General features: G+C 51.3%; 2 long non-coding RNA genes across 13 annotated transcripts; both read right to left on the reverse strand.

Moving 5' to 3' along the window:
- Positions 1-740: 740 nt before the first annotated feature.
- LOC106989431 (uncharacterized) lies at positions 741-13,624 on the reverse strand. Of its 12 annotated transcripts, none has more exons than XR_008291572.1 (10): positions 8,784-13,624; positions 7,503-8,317; positions 7,112-7,301; positions 4,889-4,985; positions 3,379-4,626; positions 2,792-2,944; positions 2,519-2,591; positions 2,194-2,273; positions 1,497-2,016; positions 741-1,455 (listed from the first exon to the last, which is right to left on the reverse strand). It is a non-coding gene; the product is annotated as an uncharacterized LOC106989431 (long non-coding RNA). The 12 variants fall into 12 exon arrangements; XR_008291567.1 differs by having other exon boundaries at positions 2,792-2,869; positions 3,379-3,460; positions 4,539-4,626; positions 7,503-13,624; XR_008291570.1 differs by having other exon boundaries at positions 2,792-2,907; positions 3,379-3,460; positions 4,539-4,626; positions 7,503-13,624.
- Positions 13,625-15,283: 1,659 nt separating this feature from the next.
- On the reverse strand, positions 15,284-19,030 carry LOC128312417 (uncharacterized). Its single transcript, XR_008291736.1, has 2 exons — positions 18,688-19,030; positions 15,284-16,203 (listed from the first exon to the last, which is right to left on the reverse strand). It is a non-coding gene; the product is annotated as an uncharacterized LOC128312417 (long non-coding RNA).
- Positions 19,031-25,623: the final 6,593 nt, after the last annotated feature.

Below are 25,623 nucleotides of genomic sequence, written 5' to 3' on the forward strand. Positions count from 1 at the left end.
TGGCTTTTCAGTGCATCAGCTTACTTGAATATAGCTGATTAGCTGGGAATCTGTAAAGTCATGCTGACTCGAAGAAAGCTCAAGTGTTGTTTAAAATTGGAGTTATTAGCATTTTTGGAATCAGGACAGTTTTAAAATCTGGTTAGGTGACTATGAGTCTGGTATGGGGGCATACCCAACCTGTGGTCTCCATTTGTTTTATTTCTTTTAATGTTTATTTTATTTTTGAGACAGAGACGGAGCATGAGCAGGGGAGGGGCAGAGAGAGAGGGAGACACGGAATCCGAAGCAGGCTCCGGGCTCCGAGCTGTCAGCACAGAGGCCCCCAGCGGGGCTCAGACTCGTCGACTGCAAGATTGAGACCTGAGCCACCTGAGCTCAACCAACTGAGCCACCCAGGTGCCCCTCGGTTTCATTTGTCTTTTAAGGTTTATCTTACTTTTGAGAGAAAGGGAGAGAGAGAATCCCAAGCAGGCTCCATGCTCAATGTGGATCCTGATGTGGGGCTCGATCCCACAACCCTGAGATCATGACCTGAGCCAAAATCAAGAATTGGACACTTAACCGACTGAGCCACTGGGCACCCCTCCATTTCATTAAAAAAAAAAAAAATCCCTTCCAGGGCTCCTGGGTGGCTCAGTGGGTTGTGTCTGACTTTGGCCCAGGTCATGATCTCATGGTTCATGAGTTTGAGCCCCGTGTCAGGCTCTCTGCTGTCAGTGTGGAGCCCGCTTCAGAGCCTCTGTCCTCCTCTCTCTCTGCACCTCTCTTAAAAATAAACATTAACATAAAAACCAGTCCAGTCCCTTCCCGTCGATCACTCTCCCTGTTGAACGGAGAGTGGCTGACTGTTTAGCATCATGTGACCCTTCTTTGGACACTGAAGATCGTGAACCAGAATCTCATTAGGTTCTTCAGCTCGCATGGAGATCACGATTAGTGTTTACTGAAGACTCTGGAAAAGATACACAATAACGGGTATTAACACAAGAAACAGGAGGATAATATCAAATGTCTGGAAAATACCCCAAATCCAAGATTCCCATTTGCCCAAGTTTAACCACCTGGAAAGATCAAATTGGTTATAATGAGATTGTTTTTACTTTTACAAGTCAATCTGCATTGTTTTTTATAATGTGCAATTGGGTTTTAATTTTTTTTCTGAGTTACGTATGTAGGCACAACATGACGGGGCGCCTGGGTGGCTCAGCCTATTGAACGTCTGACTCTGGATTTCAGCTTGGGTCATGATCCCAGGGTCATGGGATCGAGCCCGGCGTTGGGCTCTGTGCTGACAGCATGGAGCCTGCTTGGGAGTCTCTCTGCCCGCCCCCCACCCCTGCTGCCCTGCCTGTGTGCACACAAAATAAACATTAAAAACCCACAATGTAAAAGTGGTAACAGATTCTTATGTAACTGTAGGTATTCTTCAGTAGATAGACCCACCAAGGGAATCTTGGAGAAATACCTTATAAAGGTAGGCACTCCTAGGCAACCAGGTCAAAATCCCAGATTAGTATAGAAGCACTTTGAGAATTAGACATCCCATCAGTATAGACACACCAGGGGAGTTAGGCAGATCCACGAGGTCAGAGTAGACACATCTGTGTTGCAGGGAGACATTACTGGTCAAGTAGACACATGAGGGGAGTAGGAGGAGTAATGTTGGGGCTTCGAGAGAAATTCTAGGTCAGGGGAGGCAGACCGGGGATGTAGGGACCATCCTGAGAAATACTTAACTCATCTTGAGAATTATGAAGACACCCCATGTGAGTGTGGACATAGCAGAGAATAAGGTTACAACAAAGGTCAGAAGAGCCACATGGGAAATTAGGTAGACATCCTCAAGTGCAGACCCTCCTGGGTAGAGTTCAGATAAGAGCAGGGGAAAAGCTATGCAGGTACATGTTCACACAGCTGATTATTAAGGAGGCATCGAGGTTTGGCTGACATACAGCAGGGTAAACAGGGAGACATTCCGGGTCAGAGTAGACAGAGCCAGAGAATTCAAGACCTCTGAAGTGATAGAACATACGTGGGGAAACCGGTTTCTCAGATTAGTATAGAAATTCCCGAGGAATCAAGGTGACATCCCAAGTCATGGTATCTTCCCCTGGGGAAACGGGGCCATCTTAGGATAGACACAACCTGGGATACTAGGGAAACATCCCTGGTCAAAAGAGATGCACTTACTTTGTAAGAAAGTAGACATGCCCCATCTGTGTAGACACATCTGAGTTATTAAACAGATATCCCGGTAAGGGTAGACATACCTGGGGAATTAAGGAGACATTCCAGGTTACTGTAGACATTCCACATCAAAATAGAAACAGAGGGGAACTCAGGGGACATCACGTATCAGGGTAGACACATCTGGGGACCTGGGGAGAGCCTGGATGGGGGAGAGATTCCAGATCAGGCTAGACACAGTGGGGGGTGGAGGGTAGCAGTGTGACATCCTAAGTCAGGGAAGACCCTTCCCTAAGTTAGGGAGGGATCCCAAGTCAGGCTGACCTACCTGGTGCATTAAAGGGTCACTGTAATCAATGCAGACACGCCTGGGGACTTAGAGACATCACAGATCAGAACACCTGGAGAGATAGGGAGATACCTCAGGTCACTGTGAACACACTTGTGGAGTTCGGGAGACTTCACAGGTCAAGGTGGATGACCTAGGGGAAACAGCCCTTTGTGAACAATACAGACACACCTTGGTAACTAGGGACACCTCCCAGGTGAGATTAGATGCAACTGGGAATACGAGAAAGAGCCGAAGTCTGTGTCAACACACCTGAGGAACGAGACCTCCAGATTCACAGTAGACACGGCGAAGGACAAAGGCATACGTCCCAGGATACGCTGGACAGTCCTGAAGAATGGAGACGTTCAAGGTCCAGAGAGAGAAATCTGGAGAATGAGACATCCCAGCTCAGAGCAGACACTCCTGTGGAGCCAAGGAGACCTCTTTGGTCGGAGTAGAAATACGTGGGGAAACGGGTTGTCCCAGGTCATAGATTCACCATGGAATTAGACACCTCAGTCACGTTAGGGTAACCGGGGAGATACACCGTGTCAAGGTGGACACTTACGATGAAGCAGGGAGACAACCCAGGTCAGAGGAGACACACTTGGGGGGGACACACTTGGGGGGTTAGGGAGACCACAGATCAGAGTAGACATGCCTGGGAGACCAGGGAGATCTCGTAAGTCAGCTGGACACGGGGAATGTGAGACATTCCGATGCAGGGTAGGCCTGCCTGAGGAATTAGGGAGAGATCCCCACTCAGACATACACCACTGGGGTTTTATGTGAACGAAAAGGTCAGCATAGACACTCCTGCAAAACCCGAGGGACACCACACCTCGGTATGGACACACCTTGAAAATTTGGGACACATCCCGGGTCAGGATAGACACAGCTGGGGTTTTAGGAAGCCATCCCTGTTCAGCGTGGACACATCTGTGGATTAGACATCCCAGGTATGAGTAGACACGTCTGAGTTTGACGTCTCAGATTACGGCAGGCACAACTGGGGAACCAGGGAGGCTCCAGGGCAAAGTGGCCACACCTGAGGTGTTAGATGTTCCGGGTCAGAGTGGACATGCCTGAGATACTAGGTAGTCACAGCAGGTCAAGTGGAGACATCCAATGTCGAGGCAGACACAGCTGGGAATCTATGGAATCATACTAGGTTAGTGTTGACACACTTGGGGAATTAAGACCGCTCAGGTCAGCGTAGACATAACTGGTATATTACAATAAAATACCGCTTTTTGTAGACACATCTGGGGAACTAGTCAGCGGTCCAGGTGAGCTGAGATAACATCTCAGGAGTCGTGGAGACCCTGAAGGTCAGGGTGGGTGGACTTGGGGAAGTAAGCAGACGTGCTGCGTCAGAATACAACAGAGCAGAGAGGGGACTTCCAGAGTGGTACCAATAAACACGAGACCTCTCAAGTCAGTGGACACACGGAGGAGGAATTACACATCCCAGGTCAACACCTAAAGAGCGAGACAAACCAGGTCACGACAGAAACATCTGGGATTAGAGATTCACTCGTGCCCATGTGGACACAACTGGGCTCTAAGGGGATGGACCAGGTCAGAGAAGATACAGGAATTTTCAGAGATAATACGAGTTTAGGGTAGACACACTTGGAGAACAAAGAAAACATTTCAGGTCAGGGTAGAAACACCTGGGGAGTTAGGGGGCTATCCAATGTCACTGAAGACACACGTGGTGAATTAGGGACACATCCCAGGTCAGTCACAATTGATGATAAGGTATATCTCAGGTCAGAGAAGACACTTCTGGTTATTAAAGAGAGAGATAAAATCAGGGAGGGCACCCCTGGGTGATTGGGGGACACCACCTTTCAGGGTTCACACACAGGATTAGGGATACATCTCTGAATGCGTACCAGAGTAGGCACACTCAGAGAATTAGAGAAACCCCACAGGTCTCTGTATTTCAAAGACCTCATTGATCAGGGTACATACAGAATAAGGGTCACCTCCCAGGTCAGAGTAGACATACCTAGAGATTTAGGGGAATATCCTTGATCAGTGTAGACCCACGGGAAAATTGGCAGACTTCCAACGTCAGGGCAGTCAAACCTGGAGAACTAGGAGACACCCACTGTCAGTATACACGCCCTCGGTGACTAGGGACATATACTAGATCAGGTTAGACCTAACTGGGGAACTTTGGAGACATCCCAGCTCAGGTATACTTCCCAGAGGAACTTGAGATACAATCCAGATCAGGGCCACCACGCTTAGGGAACTACTATGGATGTAGTTCACGTCAATGTTGTTAAAGTAACCAGATTACGTCCAAAATGGAGTCACTAATGTTAAGCCCCGTGTCAGCAAACCAAAACTTACGTTTCTATGCTCTGCTCTCCCTGAAGAGGAAGGCCTAGGTCAGCCAATCAGCTCTCACCTGCTCCGCACAAGGTACCCGACCTGCTCCGAGACTTCCCTGGGGCCCATATAACAAGAGTAACCATGCTTACCCATCAGCAGATGCCCAGTGAATCTGCCCGTTCCTGCTCACGTGGTCTGTAAGAATCTCGTGTGTCATGCAGCTCTTTGGTGCTCCTTTCTATCGCTAGGTTGCATGCTGCCTGACTCATGAATCACTAAATAGAAGCCAGCTAGATCCATAAGTTGACTAGAAAATGTTTTCTCTGAGAGAGAGACACAGACTCCGAAGCAGGCTCCAGGCTCTGAGCTGTCAGCACAGAGCCCGATGCGGGGCTCGAACCCACGAATGGGGAGATCATGACCTAAAGTCAGATGCTTAACTGAGCCACCCAGGCGCCCCCCAAATTTTCTTTTAACAGTGTTGATGACAAGGATGGGATTCAAAGACTGCTAATGGCTTTGGGGATGACAAGAAACGTGGGCATGGGTGCCTGCTGAGCCCTTTTTTCTTGGTCTTTCTCATGTTTCCACAGCCGCGGGGAAGTTCCTCTTGGATCTGAGCTCTACTCTGTTTGCGTTTGAGCTCCCGGGTCTGATGGGCTTTTCTTTTCCTGGCCAGGATTTAGTGGGCCAGCTGGAGCTGGCAGGTGGTTCTACGTGGACCCGAAGCCCCTAAGCCCTGCGTTATCCACAGTCTTGACGTGTTGGGTTCTGCTGGTGGGCCCACCATTCCACTTGGGGAACTACTGGCGGTCTTGGTGTGACCCTAAGGTAAGAGCGACAGATCTGCCAGACAGACACCGAGGAGACATGAGACCTAAAGTTCTAGAGAGCTGAGAGCTCCATATTCTTGTGCCCCAGCTCTTTATATGGGAAGTGGGGTTCCGGAGCGCATACACAGTGGCAGAAATGGCAGCATCTAAGGGCAGCCCTGAATCATAGCAGCTGTGGTCGGAAACCTGTGACCTAGACCAGCTTGTCCAGTTACAAGTTCTCAGCCAAGAACGCACTAGAAAGGGCAGAGGGAAAATTAATTTTTCCTCGTCTACAGTCTCTGGTGACCCAGGCGAGACCCACTGGGACACCGCACCCACTCCGGAGCCTACACGCAGGACCCTGAGGAAGCGGAGAGGCCAGCAGAGAGAGTGGGGTCAAGTTTCATGTTGTCTCTTCCCTTTCAACGTTTATTTATTTTTGGGACAGAGAGAGACAGAGCATGAATGGGGGAGGGGCAGAGAGAGAGGGAGACACAGAATCCGAAGCAGGCTCCAGGCTCTGAGCCATCCGCCCAGAGCCTGACGCGGGGCTCAAACTCACGGACCGCGAGATCGTGACCTGGCTGAAGTCGGACGCTTAACCGACTGCGCCACCCAGGCGCCCCTGTCTCTTCCCTTTCAAATCCATACTGTTGTGAATTTGGTTTGGGGATCCCCTCTGGTCACTGACCCTCTCCCTCCCAGGGACAGCTCCTGCTTTCCTATTTGTCTTGCTGTGTGTCCCGGGCCTCTGGCTTGGCTTTCTGCCTGTCTGGGGCTTGCAGGCTGTGCATTCTTGTAAGTGCAAGGTCAGGGGCCCCGAGAATATGGCTGGCCTGAGATACGGGTTGCACCCCCTTTGTGGCTGCCATCCTACTGACTGTTGCCAGCTCTCAGGGGAACTTTCTAGATCTTGCCTATCTTTGGGAGTAGTTCTGGGTCTTGGGAAGACTAAAGCTTTTGCACCCTCCTAGGACATACATCTCGAGTCCGTGGATATGTCATAAAAGGCTTATTAGTTTTGCTTGAGTAACTTGATCTACCTTTGGTTTAAAAGAAGCCAAAAAAAAAAAAAAAGTGTACTATTGCCAGGCATATTTACTGTTTATCTCCGCTAAAACCTACAAATAAGATATTTGGAAGGATTTTTATAATGAGCTCCAAGGTCAGAAGTTGGCCAAATTGGAAGCTGATATTAAAATCCCAATGAAGGAGGACACAGCAATCAGACAAGACAAAGGAATAAAAGGCGTCCAAATTGGCAAGGAAGAAGTGGAACTTTCACTACACAGACGACACGATACTATATAGAGAAAACACTACAGACTCCACAGGAAAACTTAGAACTGATAAGTGAATCCAATAAGGGTACAAGATACAAAATCAGTGTCCAGAGTGACACCGGCATCATGGCAGCATAAGGCACCTCCTTTAACAACCGGGGCGCCTGAGTGGGTCAGCTCGTTCGGCATCCGAATTCGGCACAGGTCATGATCTCATAGTCTGAGTTCCTTGGGGTTCTAATGAGACATCCCATGTCAGTGCATCCCATTCCCATGGGGAATAAGAAGCATTCCACTTGACCGTTGGCACATTTGGAGAATTATCTTCTGACTCTGAAGATAAAGGCAGACGTAGCTGAAGAATGCACAGACTATGTCACTGTAGATACAACTGGGGAATTAGAGTGACATCCCTTTTCGGTGTCCACGCACCTTGAGAATTAGGGAGACACACCTGGGTTATTAGGGACACCAGTGATGTCAGGGTGTCTATACCCAGGGAACTGGGTAACGTCTCAGGTCAGGTAGACTCACCCGGGGAACTAGCAGGACATCCCAGGTCAGGGTAGAACTCTGGGTTATTTTGAGACATTGGAAGTCAGAGTATTCATATCTGGGGATTAGGGAGACACTCAGGTCAGAGTAGAAGCATCTGGGTAATTAGAGAAACATCCTAAGTCATGGTAAACACATCAGGGAATTAGCAAGAAATCGCAAGACAGAAAACACATCCATGGAATAAGAGAAACGTCTCAGGTCAGGGTCAACACCTATGGAATTCGGCAGACAGATCAGTGTGTGCACTCGGGAAGTAAGAGAGAGCCCAGGTGTGAGCACGTACACGTGGGGACTAGGGAGACATCCCGGTAAGGGAAAGCCAACCTGGAGAGTAAGGAACATATCCTAGGTCAGAGGAAAAACACCTGGGAATCGGTGGCAGCATTTCATGTCTGGGTAGATAAACCTGGGGCATTAGAAATCTAGTTCGGTGAAGACACAAAAGGGGAATTGCGGAGACATCCAGGTCAAGTTAGACACATAATGCAGAATTAAGGAAACATCAAGATCAAAACAGACTCCACTATGGAAGTAGGTAGACATCCCAGTTCAGAGCAGACACACTCGAGTTAGGCACACATCCCACGTCTGGGTGGACAGATCGACGGAAGTAAAGAGATGTCCCGGGTCAGGGGACACATACCTGGGAAATTGGAATCAGGCTGTGGCACACACCTGGGGAAATAGGGCGGCCCCCCGGGTCCTTCAATACATGCCTGGGGAGTTAGGGTGTCCCAGGTAGAGCAGGCATCTGGCTAGAAGGGAGACATCCCAGTTCAATGGAGATGTACCTGGACAATTACAGAGACATCCAGGGTTGCCAGAGAAAACACACTGGGATTTAAGGAGACATCCTAACGGTGTGTAGACCTACTTGGGGTATTAGGGAGACATCTTATGTAAGGATAGGCACGTCTGCATTATCAGCAGGTCACAGATTAGATAAACCCGGGGAGCTAGGCGGTTTCCCCTTGGGGTAAATAAGCTCAGAGAGAGAAGTATCCAGGGCAGAGGAGACACACCTGGGAAATTAGGGAAACATGCCATGTCAGTGTGTGGACCTCAGGTCGCTGTAGATACGCCCGGAGGACAACGAATCACTTCGACTCAGAGGGGACGCCCTAGGTTCACGGAGACCTACCTGTACACTTAGCAAGACTCTTTGTGTCCAAGGAGACACATCTGGGGAATTAGACACTGCTGTTCGGGGCAAGAGCACCTCGAGTGCTGGGGAAATATTCCCGGTCGGAGACACACCTGGAGAGAGCGGTCCACTTCCCAGAAGAGGCACTGAGTTAGGGAGGCTGCCTGCCATGCGAGGGTGGACACACCTGGGGAGGGAGCCCGCAGATTAGTATGGACACACTTGGGGCCTAAGGGAGACTCCCGGCTCAGATATACGTACCTGGGAATTAAAGAGCCCGGTTCAAATTGCTTTTTCCAACTTTGAGACGTAACTGACACATTAAATCTAAGTTTAAGGCGTACGGTGACGATGTGAAGCCCATATATTGCAGAATGATTAGTGCGAGCTTAATTAGCGTCCATCAGAGTGACGACAGCATTGCGGCAGCTGCCAATAAGCTCCTTTAACAACTGGGGCGCCTAGATGGCTCGGTCGGTTAAGCGTCCGACTTCGACTCAGGTCATGATCTCACGGTTTGTGAGCTCGAGCCCCACGTCAGGCTCTGTGCTGACGGCTCGGAGCCTGCAGCCTGCTTCGGGTTCTGTGTCTCCCTCTCTCTGCCCCTCCCCCACTTGCACTCCAGGTCTCTAAAAAATACACATAAAAAAAGGTATTTCCTTCAATAACTAAAATTCAGCTTCCATCTCCAAACTTATGTGCGTCCGTGGGAGCCGTGTGATCCAGCACCTGACGCAGGTTGCCTGGGAGGGTCTCACCACCATGCTTTCGGCGATGGGCAGGCAGACCATGGTACAGGCTTTGTCACTGGTGGGACCCTGTGAGCCGGCTCTGGTCCCTCTCAGCTGCAGTCTGGGGGCGGCTGGATAATGCTGACGTGGGCAGACCACCTATGGGCGAGATAGCCTTTGTAGCAACCCAGGTTTCTAGAGAAGTTTCAGCATTCTGTTGGAAAGAAAACATTACAGCAGCACCCCTCCCCCAAGGTGGCAGAACTCAGAGACACGGGTGGCATCTCTCCTGCAGGGGAAAGGGCCAGTGGTGACAGCCTCGCTTCCCCCGCTATGCAGGAGGCTGCTAAAGAAACGCATTTTTCTCTTGCAATGCCCAGGGCGTTAAAGGGGCTTTGTGATTGGAGGAAGGAGATCAGGGATGAGGTCATAGTATCAGAGAGCCTTAAAGGGATGCCGTTTCTGTTGACTGCATTCTGGACTCCAACACAGAGCCTGTCACAGCCCCTGGGAAAACCTCATCTTCGGAGCCCTCCACTGCACTGTGGGCACCCTCAACACCTGAGTGTCAAAACTCACACCGCCCACCCCACCCTGTGTGCACTCCCAGGGCAGCAGGAGACAAGCTCGGGTAGACGGGGAGCACCCACGGAAAACAGGCCAGCGCGTGGGGGAAAGTGCAGTCCTGAGCCGTAACACCACCTTCAATAAAGCAAAAGAGAGGTTTCTAACAGTTGGTCTGGTGTGTTGTAAGATCAGAGGAAGACCTACAAGCTTAGGAATTCTGCCACAAGAGGGATCAGGAAGCATGGAGCGGGTGTATCCATGGGAGGTTGGAGAAAGCCACAGAATCTGTATAGCGGGGCCATCAAAAAGTGCCTCCCAACTGAAGGCAGCTGGTAAAGATCGGAGGGGTGACTGCTACATCAATGTGAAAGCAGCAACACAAAACTCAAAGGAAGATAAAGAACCAAGGAAACATGACATCACCAAAAGATCCCTCATTTATCTTCCAGTAACTGATCCCAAAGACAGGGAGGACATCTGTGACTTACATGACAAAGAATTCAACATAGCTCTTTTGAGGAAGCTAATGAGCTACAAGTAAACACAAAGAAATTCAATGAAATCAGGAAAAGCACACATACACAGAAAGAGAAATTTAACAAAGAGAATCATGAGAAAGAACTAAACAAATTCTGGAGCTGAAGAAGTCAGTGAATGAAATGAGGGGTGAAAGAGAGGGTATTATCACCAGAACAGACCAGAAAGAAGAAAGCCATCAGTGAATATAGGACAGGAGCTTTGAAACAGCCCAGAGAACAAAGAAAAGAAGCTAAGCGCATATGTCATCTGTGGAACACCATCAAAAGAGCCACCGGTATCGCTGGGGTTCCAGAAGGACAAGAGAGGAAGAAGGGGGATGGAGGTCTATTTGGAGATCTCATGTCTGAGAACTTCCCAGACCTGCAAAGAGACTTGGACATTCAAGTTCATGAAATTAACAGATCATCTCATTATTTCAAGGCAAAGCAATCTCTCCCAAAACACATTATAATGAAGCTGTCAGAAATCGAAGGTAGAATCCTGAAAGCACAAGAGGAAAAAAGAGTAATCTAAAAAGGAACCCAGACTGGAGATCTGTGGATTTCTCAGCAGAAACCTTACCGACCAGGAGAGGGTGGATGACACATTCACAGTGCTGAAAGAAAAAAAAGGCCAGCCAAGAATACACTATCCAGTGAAGCTGTCCTTCGGAAATGAAGGCAAAAAAATAAAAAGTTCCCAGACAAACAAAAGCTGGAAGAGTTCATCACACTGGACCCTCCTTACGAGAAATGCTGAAAGGAATTCTTGCAGCCGAGGTGAAGGGATGCTCATCAGTGACACAAAAACATACAAACATATGGAACACACTGGAAATGGTAAATATACAGTCGGATGAAGAAAACTCTAATTCTGTAATTGGATAGTGTGTTAATAAAGGCTAAAGGACGAAAGTATCAAAAATAATTACACCTACTGTAATTTGTTAATTAATACACAATACACAAAGAAGTAAACGGGGCATCTGGGTGACTCAGTTGAGCATCCGATTCCTGGTTTCGGCTCAGGTCATGATGCCATGGTTGTGGGACTGAGCCCCGTGCGAGCCTGCTTAGGATTCTCTCTCTCCCCCTCTGCCCCTCCCCCTGCTCACATGCTTTTTCTCAAAACAAAAAGAGGTAAACCATGACATTAATGTAAAAAAATGTGACAGTAATATAAAAAGAGGGAGCAAAAGGGCAGAGGTGTCCCTACCGGTGTAAGTTGACCAGTTTATCTACTAGGTGTTTTATGTAAGCCTCATGTAATCATAAAGCAAAAACCTAGTGGAGCTTCACAAAGATAAAGACAAGGGAACCCCACCATGGAGTATCCCCAGTCCACAAAGGTGGGGAAGAAGACAGGAAGAAAAGGAACTATGGAACCACACACAGCTGGAAAACAGTAAGATGGCACAGGAAAATCCTTACCTGTCAAAGGTTATTCAAAATGTAAATGGGTTGAATTCTTCAATGAATTGGCACAGGGTGGCTGAATTAAAAACAAACAAGACCCAACTACATGCTACCCACAAGAGACTCGCTCCTGCCTTAAGGACACACAGAGGCTCGAAGTGAAGGAAAGAGGGGGCTCTTCCATGAAGTGGAAGCCACAAGACGAGAGGGCAGCTCTACTCACGTCAGATGAAATAAACTTTAAGCCCCCAACAGTAAAACACAACAAAACTCATTACATAAGGATAAGGGGATCAACTCATTAAGAAGATGTAACAATTATATATATGCACTTATTACTGGAGCACCTACATGTATTAAACAAATGCTAACAGATCTGAAAGGGGAAAAAAGACAACACAATAGTAATAGACTCTAATAGCCCACTTTCGGCCATGGATATAGATCATCCAGACAGAAAATCAACAAGGAGACATTGGACTTGAACCATACATTAGACCAAATGGACCTAATGGACATTTATAGAACATTCTAGCTACAGCAGCAGAATGCACATTTTTCTCAAATACACACAGAACATTCTCCAGGGCAGGTCATATGACAGGCTGCAAAACAAGTCTTAGCAAATTTACGAAGACTGAAATCACACCAACTCTATTTTCCAACCACAGTGTTACAAAACTAGAAATCAGTAACAGGAGGGAAGGTGGAATATTTATAAACATGTGGAGACCAAACAAAATATTCCCGAACAACCAATGGGTCAAATAAGAAATCTAAACAAAAGGGGTGCCTGGGTAGCTCCGTTGGTTAAGTGTCCGACTCTTGATTTCGGCTCAGGTCATGATCTCATGGTTTGTTACTTTGAGCCCCGCTTTTGGGCTCTGCGCTGATAGCATGCAGCCTGACTGGGATATCCTCTCTCTCTCTGCCCCTTCCCTGCTCATGCTTTCTCCCTCTTAAATAAACATTAAAAAAAAAGAGAAAGAAACCAAAAAAATTTTAAAATCTTGAAACAACTGGAAATGGATCATAATACAATAAAACCGTTGGGAAGCTGCAAAAGCAGTCCTGCAGGGAAGTTTTAGTGATAAATGCATGTATTTGAAAAATAGATCTTGGGGCGTCTGGGTGGCTCAATCAGTTAAGCATCCAACTTGGACTTGGGTCATGATCTTTGAGCCCTGTGTTGGGCTCTGTGCTGAGAGCGCAGAGCCTGGAGCCTGCTTCAGGTTCTGCGTCTCCCTCTCTCTCTGCCTCTCCCTGACTCGTGCTCTCTCTCAAAAATAAAACATTAAAAAATACGTAAAAAAAAATAGATGTCAAATGACTAGCCTAATTTTATACCTGAAGGAATGAGGCAAAGAAGAAAAAGCTGGGCCAAGTCTATCATAAGGAAGGAAATAGCAGAAGACTGGAGTGGAGATAAATAGGTATCAGAAAAAATAAAAAAAGATCAATGAAACTAAGAGCTGGTGTTTTGACAAGATAAAGTTGACAAAACTTGATCTAGACTCAGGAAGAAAATACTCAAAATCAGAAATAAGAGATATGACAACCCCCAGCACAGAAATACAAAGGATCAGGGGCGCCTGGGTAACTCCATTGGTTGGGCATCCAACTCTGGCTGAAGTCCTGATATCACAGTTCATGAGTTCAAGCCCCGCGTTGGGCTCTGTGCTGACAGGTCAGAGCCTAGAGACTGCTTCAGATTCTGTCTCCCTCTCTGCTCCTCTCCTCTCTCTCTCCCTCTCTCTCTCTCTCTCTCTCTCTCTCTCAAAAATAAAGAAACTTTAAAAAAATACAAAGGATCATAACAAGCTAATATGAACAATTATACAACCAACAAACTGGATAACCCAGAAGAAACAGAAAATGTGAACAAACCAATAATGAGTGAGAAGATACAGTCAGTAGTCAAAAGCATCCCAACAAATAAAAGTCCAGGACCAGATGGCCAACTAGTTAATTCTACCAATCATTTAAAAAAGAATTAATGGCAGTACTTCTCAAACTCTTCCAAAAACCTGAAGAGGAGGGAACACTCCAGTTCTTTTTATGAAGCCAACGTTCCCCTGATCCCAGACCCAGCTAAGACGCCACCAGAAATCTGCTGGCCAATATCCATGATGAATATAAATGCAAAGATTCTCGACCAAATATTCTCCAACTGAATTCCACATTACATTAAAATGGTGGTACACCATGATCAAGTGGGATTTATCCATGGGAGGCAAGGAAGATCCCACACACAAAAACATGACACACCATGTTAATAGAAGGACAGATCAATCACACCATTTCACTAGATTCAGAAAAAGTTTTGAAAAGAACACAACATCCTTTTATGATAAAAACTCTCAGCAAATTAGGTCTGAAAGGAATGTATATGAACCCAATAAAGGCCATATATGACAAGCCCACAGTTAACTGTGAAGGGTTGAGGACTTTTCCTCTATGCTCAGAGGAGGACAAGAATGTCCACTCACACCATTCCTGTTCAACACAGCACTGGAAGTCCCAGCCAGAGCAATCATACAAGACAAAGACAAAAAGACCTCCAAATCAGAAAGGAAGCACTGAATTATTTTTATTTGCAGATGATATGATCTTCTATAGAAAAAATCCTAAAGACTTCACTGAAAAACTGTCACAACTAAGCAGTAATTCTGTTACATTGCAGGATACAAAATCAACACACAAGAATCAGTTGCTTTCTCTATATGCAAAAAAAGGAAACTGTGGCGGGGGGCGGGGGTGGAGGGGGAATCCACTCACAATAGCACCAAAACCAATAAAATATTTGGGAATAAATCTAACCAAACAAGTGAAAAGTCTGTATACTAAAAAGTATAAGACCTTGATGAAAGAAACTGAAGACACAAGTGGAAAGACATCCCATGCTCATGGATAAGAATTAATGTTTAAAATCTCCATACTACCCAAAGCCATCTACAGATTCAGTGCGGTTCCTATCAGAACTCCAATGGCGTTGTTCACAGAAACAGGAAAAAACAATCCTAAAATTTGTATGGAACCACAAAAGACCCTGGATAGCTAAAGCAATAATGAAAAAGAAGAAAGCTGGAGGCATACTTCCTGATCTGAAGCTATATTAAAATCGTAGTAACCAAAATGGTACTATACTAGCCTCAAAACAGATACCAGTAGAAGAGAATCAAAAGCCCAGAAATTAACCCATGCATAAAGGACTACACCAAACTAAAAACTTCTGCACAGTAAGAAAACACAACGAAATGAAAAGGCAACTACAAAATAGGACAACATATGCAAACCATCTATCTTGTTAACTCATGCAACTCCCTAGCAAAAAAAAAAAAAAAATCCCCCAAAACCAAATAATTCGCTTTTTCAATAGTGGTCAGAGGACCTGAATAGATGTTTTTCCAAAGAAGACATACAAATGGCCAACTTGTACCCAGGTGAAAAGAGGCTTCACTTTGCTAATTAAGAAAATGCACACCGAAACCACAATGAGATACCGCCTCACACCTGTTAGAATGGCTGTCAGCCAAAAGACAGGGAAGAAGTGTTGGCGAGGATGTGGAGGAGGAGGAACCCTTGTGCACTGTCAGTGGGAATGCAAACTGGTGTGGCCACGGTGGAAAACAGTACGGAGGTGCCCCAAAAAGTTAAAAATGGAAATAGCATACGATCCAGCAGTCCTCTGGGTATATAGTTAATGGAAATGAAATTAGGATCTCCATGTTCAATTCGTCATTACTCACACTAGGTAGGACACGGGAACGACACAAACATCCGTCCACAGAAGAAGGGACAAGGAAGTCGTGATACACACGCGCATGTGCGCACACACATACAAATGTTATTCAGCCACGAGAGAGGAGGAAATCCTGCCATTTGAGACAACATATGCTCAGTGAAATAAATCGCACACAGAAAAACAAACACTGCACGATCTCTCTTATGTGGAATCTGAAAAAGCCAAACCCAGAAACAGAGGGTAGAATGGCGGTGGCTGGGAGCCTGGGAGAACAAGAGACATTGGTCCAAGGGCACGAACTTCCAGTTCTGAGGTGAAGAAGTCCCGGGGATCTACCATATGGCACAGTTGGCACAGGAAACGGTACTGCGCTGCCTGCTTGAAGGCTGCGGAGGGGAAGCCCTGAGTGGTACGAAAAGCCGCCAGTGATCATGGGACGTGATGACGGTGTTCACTAACTAGCCCAAGTGTCATCGTTCTGCAGTGTATGCTTGCTCCAAATAATCACCTTGTACACCTTGAACTCACATGACGTTCTGCCAATTATATGGCAAACCTGGGGGAAAAATCAGAACATCTGTGTATTTCCTTTAAGAAATTAATATTCATTAAAAATGGAATAAAATGGATTTATGGTTGCACTCAAGGAGAAATTAAGGGAATAAAAACCCAAAGTCTTTAAGTGGGTTGTCCTTAAGCAGAAATAGGTCTGGTTTGATTTCCATGATTCCTACTGAATTACCTGAATTAATTTCACTGGGTTGTTAGGAAATATTCTTAGTTTTAACAATCCTAGCAACTTTTTTTTTTTTTACATGTTTGCTTATTTTTGAGAGAGCGCGAGAGAGCGAGCGAACAGAAAGGAACAGCGAGAGAGGGAGACAGAGGATCTCAAGGAGGCCCCACTCTGTCAGCTCAGCATAGAGCCCAACGTGGGGCTCAGACTCACGAACCGTGAGATCATGACCTGAGCCGAAGTCGGATGCTTTACCAACTGAGCCACCCAGGCGGCCCTCTAGCAAACTTTTTTTTATTAACATTAAATTTTCACGCAAAATACAAGATTTTCATGTTCTGGGGACACCTGGGTGACTCGGTTAAGCATCCGACTTCGGCTCATGTCATGATTTCATGGTTTGTGAGTTCGAGCTCAGAGTCGGGCTCTGCACTGACATTTCGGAGCCTGGAGCCAGCTACAGATTCTCTCTCTCTCCCTCTCTCTCTGCCCCTTCCCACACTTGCACTCTCTCAAAATTAAATAAACTTAAAATACAAGAATTTAACATTCTGCTGAATGTTTAGTAAACTCTAAGCAAATCACATTTTTTAGCAGCTTCTGAATGACTCAGCAAAGCTCTGACACAAATCACCAAATCTGACAGAGGGCAGAACGACAAATGTTTCCTCCCCAACTGAAGGGTCCCAGGAAGTGCAGGTGTCCCGGCCCCGGGAGGTCGGGGGGTTTCTGGGGGTTGTGTGCTTGGAGCACCCGGGAGCTCTAGTAAAGTATCGGACGAGCTGTTGGTGGCCGAATCCTGGGTTTCTAATGGGGTCAGAGCAGACACCCGAGGTGTTCTGTGCAAACACAGGTGCAGCCCCCCCACCCCCCCACTGCCGGCCCCCTCAGCTGGGCGGAGGCTGTCAGGGCAGCCCTGGGCAGGAGGCAGGTGGGGAGAGACGCTCCCACCCCCTGGGAGAGTCAGCTCCTGGGGCACGAAGCCCAGGTGACCCTGAGGGCTGCAGGCACCGCCTGCCCGGGGCTCAGTCACGTACCCAGGGGTGTTCGAACCTCACCCGATGACCCTGCCCAGGCCCCCCCTCCCACCCCTGCGGGGACTCGAACAAGCAGGACAAACCCTGGCGGGGTCAACAGAGCCCACGGGCCGTCCCGACCACCGTGCCCCGCTGGCGACACCACGAGCACCTGGCGCTGGGATCACTTCCCGTGGGAATCTGGGGGTCCCTCCTTGCCGTGGCCCCAGGTGCAGGGACTGTCCCAGAGGGAACAGGTTCCGCTCCAGGCAGGGCCTGCAGGCCGGACTGGGGGCCCTTCCTGGGGCTGCACTGTGTCCTGCCATCTCTGCATCTGTCCATCTGCCTAGCACGGGGAGCAGTCAGCATCCTGAGCACCCCACCTGACCCCGCCGCCCTGCGTGGCATCCCCTGCCATGCCTGAGACCACACCCTGCCCTGGCCACCTGCCCCTCCCAGACACCAGGACCCTGGCCTAACACGGGCGATGCCAAGGGGGGCTGCCACGGGGACAGAGCTCCCTGGCTTCCTCCTTCCCCTTCCCCTACCTGGGACAGAGGGACAGGGGGGCTGGGGGGGGACCAGGTCCTGAATCAGAAACGAGCCTCCCTATCAGTTCACCGAACACAACTGCTCAGGGAGGGGGTGACTCAGTCAGCACATCCTGAGCTGTCCCACAGGAAGACCCCTCCCGAGGGACCCCGCCGTGGGCTGGGGGCCAGACTTCTCCCAGTCCTGCCTCCTGCCAGTGCCTTCCAGGCCGGGTCATCCCCGACCAGGGCTCCTCTCCACAGACGGGACGTTCCAGCCACCCACCACCCCCCCCCCCCCAGGGCTCCTGTCTCAGAGCCGGGGGCCAGGAGAGCCCCAATCACCCATGTGTGCTCGAATCCTCCCGGTGACGGGGAGCTCACCACCCGTCGGGCAGCCTCCCACGGGACGGTGGGAAACCCCTCCCTGCTGGCCCAGCCCTGCAGACAGCACGGCTCCATCCTGCACCCCCACTTCCTGCTCTCCTGAGTCGGGTCTTCTCCGGCGGGGCCCCTGCCCCCAGTCACCCCTGCTCCCAGCCGTCCCCACAGCCCCTCAGGTCCCAGAGCAGGCAGGTGCCCGGGACCCCCGCTCCCCACAGACCCTTCCCTCCTGCAGCCTCGGGGGCAGAGCAAACCCCCCAGCGCCCACACAGGCACCAGCCGGGGCTCCATCTGACGGCTCAGAGGGAACCGTTGGGGCTCGGGGGGTCCTGCCGCACGTCCCGCTTGCTTTCTGCCCGTGCGCGGCTTCTAACCTGCACCCACGTTCATCACGCAAGGCCGACGGTCCTCGCCCTGGAGCCGGGCTCTGCTGCCCCGGAACGCGGCCCCACGGCCTGAGGTCTAGGACGCAGGTCCCCTTGTGATCCAGTCGCGGGCTGGGCCCTGAGGCAGGACGCCGGCTCCACATTCTGGAAACCCGGAGCCTCTCCCTACAGAGGAGCTCCTTACTCCTTCCTGACACACACCCTCCTCCTCCTCCTGCTGCTCACACCTGCAGTTAAGGCCATGGAGCACAGCAAACACACCTGCCCTTCATCCCTGGGCTGAGCTGCAGGTGACACCCAGCAGGGCGCTGGGCCGCCCCTGGCAGGGCTCCCTCCCACCCACGCTCGGGCATTTGCTGCAAAGCCACTCACCTGGGGACTCAGGCAGGTGTGGGCGATGCACAAGACCCGCCCTGAGTTCCCCAGGGGGCACAGAGGCCAGGGAACCGTGGGGACCCAGGCGTCCCGACTGCTGGTGCCAACCCCCCTGTCTAGAGACACGCAGCCCCGTTCCCAGAGACCGGCCTGAGGGTGAGCGCAGGGGACGTGTGGGCCTCCCTCCCAGAAGACCCCGTGCGTGACCAGGCCTGGTCCCCGTCAAGTCCATGAGCTCAGACCCCCGAAGGCAGCTCTCCGGGCCCTCACCTGTAGGGGCTTCTCAAGGGGCCTCACCTGGGAGCCCACATCCGGGGGAACCTTACCTGGGGTCCGTATCTGGGGGGGTCCACACGGAGGGATCCTCACCCGGGGGTCCATAACTAGGGGGGGGCAGTCCACACTTAGGGGGCCTCACCTGGCGGGGCCTCAAGGGGGCTGTCCGAGGCCCCGACTGGGGAAGGGGCCCGAACCCTCGGGGCTGCGGCCTGAGATGCAGGGACAGGCGTCTGAGACTCGGGCAGGCCTCTCGCTTCGACCGCTGACCCCACCTCACCTCCCTTCCGTCGGGCTCGGTGCCTGGGTCACGGGCCGCGGGCACCGCCGCTCCCTCCTGGGACATGGGGCCGGTCCTCGGGGTGGAGGAAGCCAGCCCTTCTCTCCCAGCCACTGGGCCTCTGCTCTGTGGCTCCGGCTCCGGCCCAGGCGGCCCCGCGCTGGGCGGTCCAGCTCGGGGGAGGGCAGGAGGCAGCACCTGCCCCGGGGGGTGGGGGCTTGTTAACTTGCTGACATAAGAGTTTGTGTGAAACAGATTCCCAGGCCAGGAAAGAGTCCCGAACTGACGCCTCCAGACTGGAGCCAGTGCCCCTGGCTGAGAACTGTGGGCTGGGCGGGGAGGGGCCCTGAGCACCGGCTCCAGGCTGGTTTGCCAGCAAACCTTGACGGAGCTCATGTGGCCCGTGCAGGCCCGGGGGGCTGGGGAGCCACCGCAGGCTCAGTGTAGGCTCAGCAGGAGAGGTGGGGAGACCACCAGGTCAGTGTAGTCCCACCAAGGTAACTAGAGACGAGAACCTTGTCAATGTACCCACACTGGGAGAGTAAGGAAACATCCCTGTTCAGTGTAGATACAGCCGGAGAATTAGGGAGACATCCCAGGCCAGTGAGGACAGAATGGGGGAGTCAGGAGATAATCCAGGCCCGTGTGGACACACCAGCAGGACCATGGAAACATCCCAGATCAGTGTAAAACACAGGGGGTGATGAGGAAATAATCCCAGGCAACTGTAGACACAGCTGGGGAATGAGAACATCCCCAGTCAGCGTAGACAGGGCCGCAGGCTAGGGAGACGTCCCGGTCAGTGTGGACGCAGTGATGTTTGAATATGACGCCTCTCCCTGGGGTCGTGTGGCCGTGACAATCAGAACTCGCTCTCTGGGGCAGGTGTATGTGCACTTCCTGCCATGAGCAGTGGCCCCTCGTCCGCAAACCTCCTGGTGAGAACCCAAGTCCAACCTGGCAAAAGCCCCACCAAGTCCTGGGGACTGGCCTTCTCTGCCCTGCCGCGTCTTTCACCATCTCTGGGGATGTTCTCCCTCCTCCGCCTTCTCCACCCGGCCCCTCCCCCACCCCCCCTCCCCCACCGCTGTGCCAGGACATTTGGGTCTCTTTCCGGGTTTCCGTTCATCTTTCTACGGAGAGTTTCCTCTGTGACCTTTCTTCCCAACACTGGGCTTACAGGAACTGCACTCACACGGTGCCAATGCCTCTGTATTCAATATCTGGACGTTCTGTCAGGCCAAGTAATTTAATGGCAGAGAGGAAGCACAGGCCGCTGTCCCCTGTAGATCATGTTTTGCTCTCTTAAGCATCCTTGTATTTGTGCAAGGACACTGTCCTTCCTAAAAATAGCTATGACTTTACGAGGCTATTTAACGCTCCGAGCTAACACGAGGGGGTGAGGAAAATTACTGTGATGCTGACCGTCCTCCCCACTTGTAAATTCGCAGGATGTTTACCAACAGACACGCACATCCCCCAAGGACACGCATCTCCTACCAACCCGGCTGATGACCGGCCACTGGCGAGGGCTCTGCCCTGACCACCCTGATGACCTCCCTGCTCGGTCACAGGCTGCGTCCCCACATAAGCCAGGGACCCGTGTCTCCTGGTGTGGCCTGCAGACACAGCTTGGCAGGGGTCAATGCAGACTTTTGTCCCCTAAATCTCTGCTCCATGTTTAATACTTTCCACGGTGTCACCGGGAGCTGACGTCCTCCAAGCTTCGGCACTGGGGAGACTCGAGTCCCCGCCGTCCCTGTAGATGCTTCTTCGTGTCGGCTCACCCCAAGTGCGTCCTCTCACACTGCGAGCATCTGGCAGCTACAGCCTTACCTCTCAGGTGACAGCGAGCCCCCTTCTAGGGGAGGAGGGGAGGGGAGCTGGCTGGGTGTCAGCCCAGGCCACCTGTCAGGTGCACAGAGGAACTCTGTCCGCCGTGAGCCCCGCCGTGAGCCCCGGCTCCTCCAGGGCGAGAAGCCTCAACTCCAATGGTTCGGACTTTCTCTGGGGCTCCAGTCGGGGTCCTGAGGGCAGAGAATCAGCGCAGGCAGTTCGCGGGCACCGTTCAAGAGAGAGGCTGTCCCTCGGGGCTGTGGACAGGGCACAGGGACTGGCACAGTGCCAGGGGCACTGACACACCAGGGACTTGCCAACGGCAGAAAGCCGTCCCCGCCCGCAGACCCAGGGGCCAGGGAGGAGGTGGGGAGCCCAGGGCAGGCAGTGGACCATCAGGGGTCATTGCAGATACAATCCCGGGTCGGGCCACCAGGTGGGAGGGCAGTGAGGCTGTGTGGCCAGTCCACCTGGTCACATGGTCTCCCTCTGAAGCATCGTCCTCAAGCCGGGGGTCTGTGTGGAGCAAACACGTGAGGGTGGGTGGGGTGGAGCCTGATGCTGCGTCCACGTGTTATGAACATCAAGGTCCCACTGCTCTGTGATCGCCTTGGCCACCGGGCCATACACGTAACGCTGCAGACTCACCACCTTGCGTACGATGCCCACACAGGCATTCCCCTGTCTCCTCCAGCCTCGGACCCCTTAGGGTCGCCAGCCCTCAGGGAGCGCGGGTGGAGGGCTCCGTGCAGCTTCTTCATGGCACAGCCCCACTCTGCACGCGTGGGGGACACAGGGAGACCTCCCACCTCCCATGTCCCAGGGCCCCTGCACTCCCGGACCCTCCCACCTTGTTTACCAGGGTTGCCGTGCTGCCCAAACCTGGTCTTGCCACCATCCAGACTGGCTGATTTTAGCGAATTCAGAGATGGCAAAAACTGCGTGAGACTAATCAAATAGTCCTCCAAATCTGAACTGTGAGTCTCTCAAAGTCAAACGCAAAATGTGGGACTCAATTATTCTCCAGAACCAACTCTTCCCTGAAAAGTTGCAAAGTCGGTGCTGGTGGGGTGAAGGAAGAAAGGCCATGTGGGTTAATTCATCAGAGGGTGAGCGGGGGCATTTCTGATGATTAGCAGGATCGACCAGGCAGGAACATGCTGGGGGATCTTGGGCGAGCCCCTCCCTCCCTCCCTCCCTCCCTCCCTCCCTCCCTCCCTCCCTCCCTCCTTTCTTTCATGGAAAATGGGGCTAAGACTGAGCCCCAACTCTGGACCTTCCTGGGCAAACCGAAACAGAGAGAGTGGCTGGGAGATCTGTGTGTGCCGAAGAGAACTTTGCGCCCGAGGAGACCGTCTCCCTGAGGACGCATGACATCCTGGAGAGCACATGTGATTTCCAATTTACGGAAGATCTGTCCGAGGAAAGAGCCACCTCGGTTTTTGGTACGTAAGAGGTGCATGAGCATCAGCAACTTAACAAGCTAAGTATCTGGACAAAAATGACCATTTCATAAATGATGGATTTTGATGGCAACAGGAAAGAGAGCTGTTTCTCTTTTTTTCTTTTTTCTGGATTAGTAGACTACGATTCCCATTACAGAACCCGAATTCCCACTGTGACCCAGCGTGCTGCACGTCATGAGCAGACCATCGGATCTCCTCCCTTTGCAGGCACGGCAGGAGGGGGCCCCCGGAGCCCCTCCCAAGCGCCTTCTCCCTCGCAGCCTCTGGGCAGGCGCTCAAAGTCAGGGGCTGAGCCTCTCAGCCTCCTTTTCAGCTCTGAGTGGCCTTAGGACTACTCTCCCAAATCCACTCAAAAAGCCTCTTCCCAGCAGAGCCCGCGGGCAGCGTGGCGAGCCAGGCTTCTGTGACTCACAGCACAGCGCAGGCTCCGGCCCCACACCTCCCGCCTGGCGTCTCCTGGCCTCAGCTAACGAAAAGGAAGCTCTCTCCCCCACCTCCCTTTGCCCAGGGTCACACACTTATCATTAGAGGTCTTTATTTAGAGAGTTCTCCTGCCCAGGCCTCTCCCAGGGCACGATGGTATTGATGCGTAAGCCATCGTTTAATCTGCCTGGACACTTAGTCAATGAGGCAACACGGAGCCCGTATGACTCAGAGGAGCCAGGAGCGCAGGCAAAGCTGGAAACGCATCCAGCGTGGGCAGAAGGCTGGTTTGTATTCTTGACCCCGTAACATCCAGGCTCCGGCAGTCGGCAGCGCGCTCCGTGTAAAGCTGGCGCTGCGGCCGAGCCCCACTGCAACGGGCTACTTGCAAGTGTACATTCGGTAACTGCACGTCCAGTCCGTAAATACTTCCCTGCCTGCCACGTGCCAGCCGCCGTCCCAGACCCTGGCAGTGTGCTGTCCCCGGGTTTACGTTCTCGGGAGGAAACAGTGACGACGGTGGTGACGATGGTGGTGGTGGGGACGGTGGCGGCGACGGTGGTGACGGTCGGTGATGGTGGTGGGGACGGTGGCGGCGGTGGTAGCGGGAACAGCGGCAGGGGAAGCCACAGATGAAGTAATCGCACAGTAAACACGTAGCATTTATATGCACCACCCACAGTTCTAAACCCCTCGCTTGGGTTAAATCACTCAACTGGTGCCATCAACACCCGAGGCAGATGTTCTCATTATCCCCAACTGATGAATGAAAAACTGAGGAAGCCACCGCGAAACCAAGCTGTTTTTCCAAGGCCACATAGGAAGTGGTGCTACTGACGTTCAGAGAAGGCAAACAGTCCCAGAATCAGTGGACTCAGAAACTATACTCTAAACAAACAGGCGCATAATTTCCGAGAGTGTCAGGTATGCTGAAGAAAACGATAAAGGGCGATGTGAGTGTGACTTAGTGAAGGAGGATGCATCAGACAGGTGGTCAGGGAAGGCCTCTCTGAGGAGGTGACACCTGAGTTGAAACTGGAAGGGTGGGGTTTGTGGGAACAGTGTTTAGGCAAGTGAAATAGCAAAAGCAAAGGCCCTGAGGCAGAAGCGAGCTTGGCATGCTCAAGGAACAGCAGGAGGGTCAGAAGGGCTGAGGCAGAATTAGCAGGGGGGTGACGGGCACCGACGGCAGAGGCAGGGGCTATGCCACGTAGGGCCCCGCAGGCCATGGGACACCATCTGGGTGTTTCCATATGTGGATGAGAAATTGCTGGAGCCCCCGGAAGGAACGACTTGAGGCGTTTCATGACCACAAAATCTGGGGTGCCAAGTCTGGTCCATGGAGGGAAGTAGGGGGTCTCTGAGGCATCCTGGGGGGGGGGGGGCGCCGCTCTCCAGCATTTATAAACAAACTGTGCAGTGAGCGGGAGCCTTGTCTGATGTCACCATGTTTTGAAAAACCACTTCTAACAACTGTTCCCAACAGCTGCTTCCCTGACTCATCCTAGCACACTAATTTGCAAATCAAGGAAAATGCGTTCATTTTAGCAGGTTACCGAAAGCCCAGGTCAGGGCGCATGGTTGGGAAATTAGATCCGAGTTCATGCTTCTACAGACTTCTCTCCACACAGGACTCATCGGCACCACGAAAGCCATGTTCCCCTCCCAGGCCAGCAGGACACTTTGTGCAGAATTTATCAAGAGGCAGTTTTTCCCACGTGAAATAGTGTGGGGCTCCTTGGGGCCGGAGGCCACCAACACCTCTGCGGGCAGGGCCAGCAGGAGAGGCTGGCAGGCTCTGTTGTCACAGGCAAGGCCTCAACTAAACATCTCCCTCCCTGGCTCCCGGCCCTGCAAGGAAATCTGCAGGCTTTATCTCTCACTTAACCCAGTGTGAGTGAGGATTCTGTCACTGCTTCTGAACAAGGCCTGAGCTAGTACACTTACCAGAAAAAGGAAAGAATTAGCAAAAACACAGCAAATGGCAGGAAAAAACGTTCACTGTTTCAAACTGACAGATTCGATGTGGTTGATGGAAAGAGAAATCGCTTCTTGCCCAAAGTGGGTCACTGCTGCTGTTGCCAACTGACAATCTGGCCCGGTGCCCTCTGGGCCACCTGCGTGCCTCCTGCGGGACCAGCGCTCAGGCGGGTGCCGGGGGATTTCGCAGGGGAGTCTGTGTTGATTTTAGTTTCTTCTCTCCGTGTTCCCACTAATGGTCTTTTCAGCACTGCCATTATTCTGCACTTGTGTTTTCTGCCAAGATAA

The sequence above is a fragment of the Acinonyx jubatus genome, chromosome D3 (genome assembly GCF_027475565.1).
Source record: "Acinonyx jubatus isolate Ajub_Pintada_27869175 chromosome D3, VMU_Ajub_asm_v1.0, whole genome shotgun sequence".
Lineage (NCBI taxonomy): Eukaryota > Metazoa > Chordata > Mammalia > Carnivora > Felidae > Acinonyx > Acinonyx jubatus.